Source organism: Neofelis nebulosa, chromosome 3 (assembly GCF_028018385.1).
Source record: "Neofelis nebulosa isolate mNeoNeb1 chromosome 3, mNeoNeb1.pri, whole genome shotgun sequence".
Taxonomy (NCBI): domain Eukaryota; kingdom Metazoa; phylum Chordata; class Mammalia; order Carnivora; family Felidae; genus Neofelis; species Neofelis nebulosa.
This window is the reverse complement of record NC_080784.1, coordinates 30523629-30533764: the sequence shown is the minus strand read 5'-3', so window position 1 is coordinate 30533764 and position 10136 is coordinate 30523629.

The window sequence follows — 10136 nt, the reverse complement described above, 5'->3', positions numbered from 1 at the left end:
AGTCTTCTCATTTGTAAGGGGGGAGGGGGGGTACGGGTGACAATGACAATATACTGTATATAATCTTTTGGACGATTAGATGAGTGATACCTATTAAAATGTTACAACTGTCTGACAAATAGTATGCACTCAATATCACTGTAACTCCATTTTGCAAAGCTCCCTTTTTTTGTACCATAGAAGGGCTCTGTAAGATCCATCTGAACCTTGAGTTCTGCATTCATGGCTATTCTTTGAACTAAGAACTTCTGATTAGGCTAGAGAGATAAAATTAACATGCACGAAAGAGGGAGAAAAAAATAAATGTTACTCCATGTAGCACTAGCTACATGTGCCAAATAAGGTAAAAGAGAAAAAGAAATCAATGCTAATAGGAATGCCTGTGGAGCTGGAAGTGAAAAATGGCTATCAGTTTCATAAACAGTCTTGAGCCTCTTTTAGACCCAATATTGGTAAAAACAGCCTCCCTGCGAAATGCAAGCAGACTGAAACCAAATCGTGAGGACATTAAGGTAAGAATGATATGGGAACCTAGAGCATCGGGCAATTGGAAAAATTCTTCCGCTTCCTTATAAATGTTGTCTCCTTAAGGTTCTAATCCAATTGCATATTCTTCCACTTGACATTCAGCCAGAAAAATGATTACACATTTTGGTGGAATCCAGTTACCTGAATAAACTGTTTGACTCTGTTTATACACACTATTAAAAGGATCAATTAGATGACACGTGTTCATCTCACTGCTGTCTCATTGACCCTTTCTTCATTTCCTTACTAAGTCAACTTATTTCTCTCGTTTCCTCACCAGTTTTGTTACATTCTTTTCAATTTAGATCAACCTATTTGTGGTCCAATATTTCTTGCCATTGCTTAACCTCTGGATTTTCACATGTCATCCCTAATATCTAAAACGCCTTTTATGTGTTCTGCAACCCAAAAGTGTCTTATTCCTTTTCCCCTCAAATGCTATTAAAAACGTTATCCTTTCCATTACACTTTCCGTAGTTAACCCCTTTCAGCTCTGTTTAATCCAACCAACAGAGCGAAGTTCCTAGCATTTACATCTATCTGTTTCGGCCCATTTTTTTTTCTTCCAGCAGAAAAAAAGTGAGTGGACAAGATGTAATGGGAATCGGTGACAAGTAGAGAGGCTGACCTAGATGGGAACATAAGTTACAGCTTCAAGAGAAGGGAATGCACAGCGTGGCATGTAGTTGTAGAAGCTTGTGGAAGTTCATGTATGATCCTTTTTATGATGTCAATGAAAAATGATTTGAAACCAACTGACCAAAATGTTCTGAGAAGTCTATTTTCGTTTTTTTTTGTTGTTGTTGTTTTTTTTGTTTTGTTTTGTTTTGTTTTTTAGTTTTTAAAATTACTTTAAATAGGATTCTTAGGGGCGCCTGGGTGGCTCAGTCGGTTAAACGTCTGACTTTGACTCAGGTCATGATGTCACGGTTTGTGAGTTTGAGCCCCGTGTCAGGCTCTGTGCTGACAGCTGAGAGCCCGGAGCCTGCTTCAGATTCTGTGTCTCCCCTTCTCTCTGGCCCTTCCTGTACTCATGCTCTGTCTCTCTGTTTCTCAAAAATAAATAAACATTTGGGGCACCTGGGTGGCTCAGTTGGTTAAGCGGCCGACTTCGGCTCAGGTCATGATCTCACAGTCCGTGGTTTGAGCCCCGTGTCAGGCTCTGTGCTGAAAGCTCAGAGCCTGGAGCCTGTTTCAGATTCTGTGTCTCCCTCTCTCTGACCCTCCCCCATTCATGCTCTGTCTCTCTCTGTCTCAAAAATAAATAAATGTCAAAAAAAAAAAAAAATTAAAATAAATAAATAAATAAACATTAAAAAAAACTTAAATAGGATTCTTAAATTTGTCCTAAGTGTAGCATTTGTAAAATGTTTAACATAAGAGGTAAGTTTTGCTGATTATACTTTTGTGGTGATAGACATTTGCACAAGATTTAATGACATCTCTCACTATTATTCAGATATCCATATTGGGGTCCATTTACATCCAATTCAAATCACAAGCTTAGTGATCTAGTTTGGTTTTATGTGCTTATTTGCACTTATCCAACAGCCTGAAAGATAATTAGTATCTAGTTAAAGTGCCTAAAACTACACTCTCCATAAGCTGAGCACTCAAAACACACCACGATGGCTGTTATCCTAAAATGCACTATTACTCAGGCCTCAAATCCAGTTCCCATTTATCTGGGCTACCCTTTAGGGCATTCAAATAAAATGAGGGAATTTTGTCACGTGGCTAACTTTTCTGGGATGAAACATACTTATGTAAATCAGAAATGTATTACCTGGTTGTTGAAACCTGGTTGTCTTTTGGGATGTGTTGCTTCACTCTTCCTAAATCAAGACAATGGAGGTTTAAATGCAAATATTCTAGGTTAACTGAAAAGACAAGAAGTACTCAGAGATTACTAAAAATCGCGGTGCTTGCAAAAGGGAACATAAAGTTGAGAGCTTATATTTGGCTACAGACCAATTTCTGAGAAGCCTCTCAAATGTGCAATCATAAAATACTGAAAAATAAAAAAACTTACAAAATAAGTATGACTATCTTTTAGGTTTTAGTCCATTAAAGAGTTTTATGGATTTAAGTTTTTAGAATATGCTGGTTACTCAGTTTAAGTCAATAAACATTTACTGTGCACTACTATATACCTGATACTTAAATATAAGGAACAAAATAACATTTAAAAAGTGTTTATGCTATTACCTTTTCCCTATAGGGGAAAATATTTTGCCATAAATTAAATTTCACCTATAAGAAATTAAAACTCTTATACATGTCAGGTGTTAGTTTCACCTGCTTCCTTTGTGACTTCTGACTGTTGCCTTTCAATCTTCTGCAGTCCATTTCTCCAACCACTTTGCCACTCCTCTTTGTTTACTGCTACTTACTCCCTGTCCTCTGCATTGTCCCCCTCCCCTCTCTATGGCTAGGGCATAATCTCCCAATTTAAAAAGCACACAGAAGGCTTCAAAGAACTAAGCAAAATGTCTTATGAAGTGTACTGTAATACAACAGTCCAGGCTTTCATGGATCTTCGCACAACTGTTCGATGTTAAGAGGAAAAAACACCCAGAACTCTGATTTCAGCCAGGACTTCACAGTCATGAACAGATCAGGAACACCTGGGGCCTGAAGGACCCCAGAAAATGCTCCCCTTCAATGGGCTAAGAGACTCCTTAGAGACAGCATCACACATGATGGGCATGGACCATGGAGCCAAATGAAGAAAGGCTCCAGTCCTGCCTCTGCCACTTAAACAGCTGACACCGGAGCAATTATCCATGTTCTACGAGCCTCAGTTTTCTCTGTTGTCAAATTGAAGATAGCGAGAGCTACCTTATAAAAAAATATTTTGATTCACTTCTGAAAGCATATTCTGAGTGTCCATAGCAAGTGCCATTTTAAGTACTTGGCACATCAGGGGCGCCTGGGTGGCTCAGTCGGTTAAGCGTCCGACTTCAGCTCAGGTCACGATCTCGTGGTCCGTGAGTTTGAGCCCCGCGTCGGGCTCTGTGCTGACAGCTCAGAGCCTGGACCCTGTTTCAGATTCTGTGTCTCCCTCTCCCTGAACCCTCCCCCGTTCATGTTTTGTCTCTCTCTGTCTCAAAAATAAATAAACGTTAAAAAAAAATTTTTTTTTAATAAAAAAAAAAGTACTTGGTACATCAGTGAACAAAACTAATGAAACTCCTATCTATCCACCTAATCTATGCATATTTGTAATAATCAAGTTCTTCGCTCATAAACAGGGTTAAGCCACATGAGGGCAGGGAACACAACCAACCTTGCAAGTTAATTAATATATACATAAAAAATATGTGTTAAAATTCTCATGTACCAGACTAAAGTATTCATTCTCAGCTTATAAGATGGTATTTATACACAGAGACCTCCACATACATATGTATAAAAGTATGTATATGTGAGTAAATTTCTGACTGGGGCAACTGTACCTCTGTACTTGTGACTTTTTGATATTTTATAAAATACAATGAGATGTATTCTAGCTGTGACCAGACTTAGCTGCACACACTCGGACTCATGACTACATTCTTCCTGTTACAGGCACCTTGAGGCAGTCAGATTCTAATGTTGGTGTTCTAATAATAATTAGAAACGGGGCACCTTGGTAGCTCAGTCGGTGAAGCATCCAACTCTTCCTTGATTTCGGCTCAGGTCATGATCTCAGTTTGTGAGATTGAGCACCACTGTGAGGCTCTGCGCTGACACCTGGGAGCCTGCTTGGGATTCTCTCTTTTCCCTTTGCCCCTCCACCCACTCGCTCTCACGCACATGCGTGCACTCTCTCTCTCTCTCAAAATAAACATTTTTTTAAAAAATTAGAAATATACAAGGCTACTACTGACTGCAAGTATGTTTTAAATAGCAACAATTATTATCTACACATGATAGAAACTACAGTAAAACCTTGGATAGTGAGTAACTTGTTCTGCGAGAGTTCTGCAAGATGAGCAATCATTTCTAATATATTTTAACTTGATAAATGAGCAATGTCTTGCAATAGGGGTAGTACGTGAGGCCGAATGTCACATGATCACAACTGAACCAATGGTTCTTGAAATTCACTTTGATATACGAGGGGTTTAGATTACAAGCATGTGTCTGGAATGAATTATGCTCACAAACCAAGGTTCTACTTTATATGTAAGTGGAATATAAAACCAATATTATTAATGTTGAGACCAGTTACACCATACCAGTTATAAATAATAAGGCTTATGCTAGTATTTAAGAACACAGAGACTAGAACTAGATTGTTTTGAATCTTATTAGTTCTTTCACTTTCTAGCTTGTTGATCTCAGACAGTTTACATTATCTTAGTTTCTTCATCTCTTAAGTGGGGATTATAATACCCCACAGGGTTATCATGAGGATCAAATGAGTTAATATACATAAAGCACTACTGTGAGATCTATATAAATGTTAAATATTATTATCCTTTAACAAAGAAAAGTAGATTGTCGTAAACAAACTGTTGAATGGTCCTAGAAAACAAACCTTTTTACTTATGAAAGTCACTACTTATTAGCTAAAGTCCTGATTTTCAAACATATAAAATTTTACATAAAACAAAAATCAGTTTTTAAACCATAAAATGATTTTGTAAATTCTTTGAATAAAAACAAAAAGGAAACAATTTCAAAAAGCAAGGTTATATGTGGAAATGTATTTTACATAAAAGGTAGCACCTTCCTGAAGCATAGGTATGGAAGCAGAACATTTAAACAAGTAATTCAGAGTTTCTCTCTCTCCCTCTCCCTCTCCCTCTCCCTCTCCCTCTCCCTCTCCCTCTCCCTCTCTCCCTCTGGAGCCCCCAAAGCAACTTCAAAGCTAAGAAGTTTCAGCACTCAGATTTTCAGATAAATGCAAATCTTGGCCTGGCAATGAGGTAACGTGATCTGAAGATCATGTATTCTCCATGAGGTTTGTTTTATCTGAGCATACACTTTAATGTGAAAACTGGGGATTTTAATAGAGCAAAATACAGCCTTTTTGTAGAAAATATTCTCTCAAAGTACTCACATTTGATGAGGAAAATTTTTCAAGTGAAGACCAGAGAAAGTACAAGACTAATAAATGTCACTCATGAAGGTTTTTTAAAGCGATCTTCAGAGAAATACATCAAACTAGGAACATTTCAACTCTCTTAAGATCCCAGAACAAGGTGATCTCAAAGGACGACCACAAGAACAATTTAACCAACTACTTAGCCTGGTTCTATACCTTTATCATCCAACAGTGCTGTTTCTCCTTCTCACAACACTGTCAGGTAGCTGGCGCTACAAAATGCCTCAGACACTTGCCTAAAACTTGTTCTTCCAAGGCTTTCTCTACAAAGTAAACTTTCTCTTTACTTTCTCTAAAAGTAAAACATGTTGAATGAAACATACTGAAAGGCACCAACATCGAGGACTGCTCTCAGTGAAACATGCCAATAATACTTACAAAGCACATTTTTACCTGTGATTTGCAACACCTGTCATGATTGGTAAACTGAAATCAACAGATAAAATTAGTTACCAAGAGACTGTCCCTAAGGAAGGCAAGAAGGTGAGAAGAGTGGGGGTCAGAGGGAAGGATTCAAGTCCTCCTTTTCAGTCGTCTATTTAGCTCCACGACCCGTTCAGCGGTAGGTATAAACGCTGCATCACCTCTGGTGACGGGATTGCTACGCCCTCCCTGACTCCACAGAATGACCCCTCTGGCAACCGCCTCCATTTTCTGGGCTTGCTTTTAGAGCAATGCCACTTGCTGAGAAAGGCTTATGGTGCATCGTCACTAAGTGTGATACAGGAGTTACAGTGAGTACCTAAGGTTTCACAAGAGCAACTGAGCAGGTGACAGGACTCTAAGTAAGGATGCCCTCAGACACCAATGATAGAACGTCTCCTCAAATCTACCCTACAGACAGAGCTCATTTCTCCAGAGCAACTTCCTGAGATAAGTCGTTAGGAATCCCGGAGATACGAGAGGTTTAATCTTTCATAAACTGGAGCACAGCATTTGTTCTTTCACTCTTGGGGTATTTTAATATGTTAATTTTTAAGCTAATAGTCATTAGGTGTATAATATGTGCCAGGCACCATTCCAAGCACTTTAGGACAATTATCACAAGTGATTTTTACAACACAATAATAATCCACTTACTCTCATCTATCATAAAAATAATGATCAAAATAATTTCACAGGTTAGAAACCTGAGGCCCTGATGAATTAAATAGCTTACTTGAGTTTATGCCACTCATAGGTAAAAGAGCTAAAACTCACATCATGGCATGCCTGTCATCAAAGGTCAAAGCCTGGACCTTCATGACATGCTCCACAGGCCCTTTTTCAGTCCTATTTTTTTGGAGGGGCTATTCTTTCTTTCTTTGGATCCCACCAAAAGAGGAGCATATGGTAGCAATCAGCCAATTAAAAACAATCACTGTTTTTCCCTTTGACCTAAGGTTTAGGTGAGGGGGTCAGCATGTTCAATATATTAGGAGGGAAAAAAACCACAGTAGCCCTTACCCTATCAGAAAATGTGAGAGAGAGCGGTTTTTCGCCATTCTCAGGACAGGAAGCGTATGAGCAAAAGTCCGTTGGAAATATCCTCTATGTGAATGGAATTCAAACTCCGAAACATATAGCATTTATAGAAACCTTACCTAAGACAGAGAAATAATACAAATCCTGAGAAACATGGGCAGGAACCAACAATTAAATTTGCCAGAATAAAATATGAACCCATGACATCTGGAGAAACAATCTAATACTCAGATATGGCATTCAAAGCAAATCAGCATTTGGAAAAGAGCAATTGCCACAAATGATTCTTCATTCATATCTATTGTGGTTCAGATTTTATAAAATTAGCCAGCAAGCTGCCTTGAAAAAAGCCAGTGGTGGTTTTAGGCTCTTATTGCTATACACTTAAGAAAACATAGATTTCAGAAAATTGAGGTAATTATAAAAGGTCATACAATATGTTGGCTCCGAAACAGATACCAAGTTCTCAGTTGTTCTGCCTCAAAACATCAAAATAAATTTACCCACTTAACATCTACTGATCCCAGACTCTAACTAAAGGGTTTAGAGTAGCTGGCTATTTGTAGCTCCTCAGTGAAGTTGTTTAGAAAGCAACAATCACAAAATCATCAAAGGTGGTTAATCAAGGAAAACAAAGGAAGAAGCCACGAACATTTCAAATCACTCTGCATTACTGTTTTGCCATGTAATTTCATTGCACATGGAATTCCAGTCAATGAAAAATTATCTAGTAGGTGCTAGAAACTACCACTTGCTGGGGTTTCTAGACCTCAATAAGGCTCATAGCTGTCAAAGTCAAAGAAATTTCATTAACACTAACTAGTCATCTTTTAAATTTTTCAACAGATAACCAATAAATTAAAAAGTCAAAGCGTATCTTTGTCTTCTAATCAATCCTTTAACCATCTGAGTAGAGCTGCTACTTGCATCTTCAGTAGCAATGGTATCTTTTTGACTATGATATTAGGATCCTCCTGTCACTAACCAAACTCAAAAGAAACCTGTTCACAGGCCCCACTGGCCAGTAATTTCCACCTAGAACTCACTAGTTAATTTTCTAGTCTACATATCTTTCCTAATGAACCTCGAAGGCAATCAGTCCCAGTCAGCCACAGCATGTTGAAGGCCTAGTGACTAGAGAACAAGACAGAGTTGCTTTGCTAGGGAAGATGTATATGAAATATTTATGATCAGGTCAAAAGAGAAAGGTGGGTTGTAGGAAATAACTATCTTCCATACCTGACAAGTCTATAAATAAAAATGTAAAGATCAACAGGTAGAAGCGGTGAAGGAATGATAAATGTAAAATAAGACATATATTCAGTTTTTAGAAATAATACAGAAGAAGGGGATAACATGTAGGAAGGAAAAATTTAGGTGCATTATCAAGAGTAATGATAGGATGACAGGAAGTTAAATGTCTTGGTTTTGCAATTTACAGCCATGTCTTAAAAAATATTTTTTGCAAAGGATGTTATGATACAAAGTAAGTCCAACAATAAGGAAACAATTAAATAAATAACACTTAGAACAGGTACCATTACAAAATGTCATACACACACACACACACACACACACACACAAATAATGCTTACCAAGAGTTAAAATAATGCATGAAAAACATGCATATAATTTAAGTAGAAATTTTAAGGCAATATTCAAATGAATGATCCCAACCATGTAGAAAAGTATATAAAAGATGAAATTTTTAAAAGTTAACCATGATTGAGGCGCCTAGGGGGCTCAGTGAGTTATGTGTCTGACTTCGGCTCAGGTCATGATCTCACAGTATGTGGGTTCAAACCCCGCATCGGGCTCTGCCCTAACAGCTTGGAGCCTGGGACCTTCTTTGGATTCTGTGTCTCCCTCTCTCTCTGCTCCTCCCCCACTCATGCTGTCTCACTCTGTCTCTCAAAAATAAAATAACACATTACAAAAATTAAAAAAAAGTTAACCATGATTACTGAGACAAAGAAATCAAGCTGGTTTTTTCTTACTCTTTTTTTGCATTTCTGTGTAATAAGTATTGTTTGCATTATAATGAACTTCTAAAAACTTCTCAAAAGGGAGGGCATTCACTATAAGAAAAATCATAGCTCCACTTTAACTGAGAGATCAAACAAACTTGGCTTTATTTCCCAAGGACCTCAGTTCTTTACAACAACATCCTCTTACCTTGTGTCACACCCAGAACCATGTTTAAATGTCTGTAGAGTAGCCAATAAAACTTTGAAGTGGAATTTAACAAATACCAACAAGGCCCCTTACACACATATTCCTCTTCAGTAGAGCCTGAAATGTATTCTGCTTTTTGTGACAGGATCAAATATTGTTAAGTCTGTAAAGTACACACAGTCTTTGCTATGGGAATGTAACATTCAAAAGGAGATTGTATTATTTAGAATTAATTTAATAAAACAATCATACTGAGGGAACAAGAGTTCTTAAAATGTGTGTCAGGAAAAGGCAAGGAGCAGGGTGGAACTTAATTCTAGAGTAAAAACACTTTACTGTATTTTTGTTTTGTTTTGTTTTTTTGAAGTAAGCTCTATGCCAAACACGGGGCTTGAAATAACAACCCTGAGATAGGGTAAAAACATTTCAGAATAGGGTATGGAATGGCACACCACTACATGGGGAAAGAGTGGCCAGGCTACTGAAAAACAGTCTAGGTGTCCAGATATCCAGAACTCAGAACCAAGAGGATATGCACCTGGAAGCTGGAAGTGTAATAAAGAAGTTACAGAATGGGAATACAAACTGGTGCAGCCACTCTGGAAAACAGTATGGAGGTTCCTGAAAAATTAAAAATAGAACTACCCTACAACCCAGCAATTGCACTACTAGGTATTTATCCAAGGGATAGAGGTGTGCTGTTTCAAAGGGGTACATGCATCCCCATGTTTATAGCAGCACTATCGACAACAGCCACAGTATGGAAAGAGCCCAAATGTCCATCGATGGATGAATGGATAAAGAAGATGTGGTACATATATATGATGGAGTATTAGTCAGCAATCAAAAAGAATGAAATCTTGCCATTTGCAAC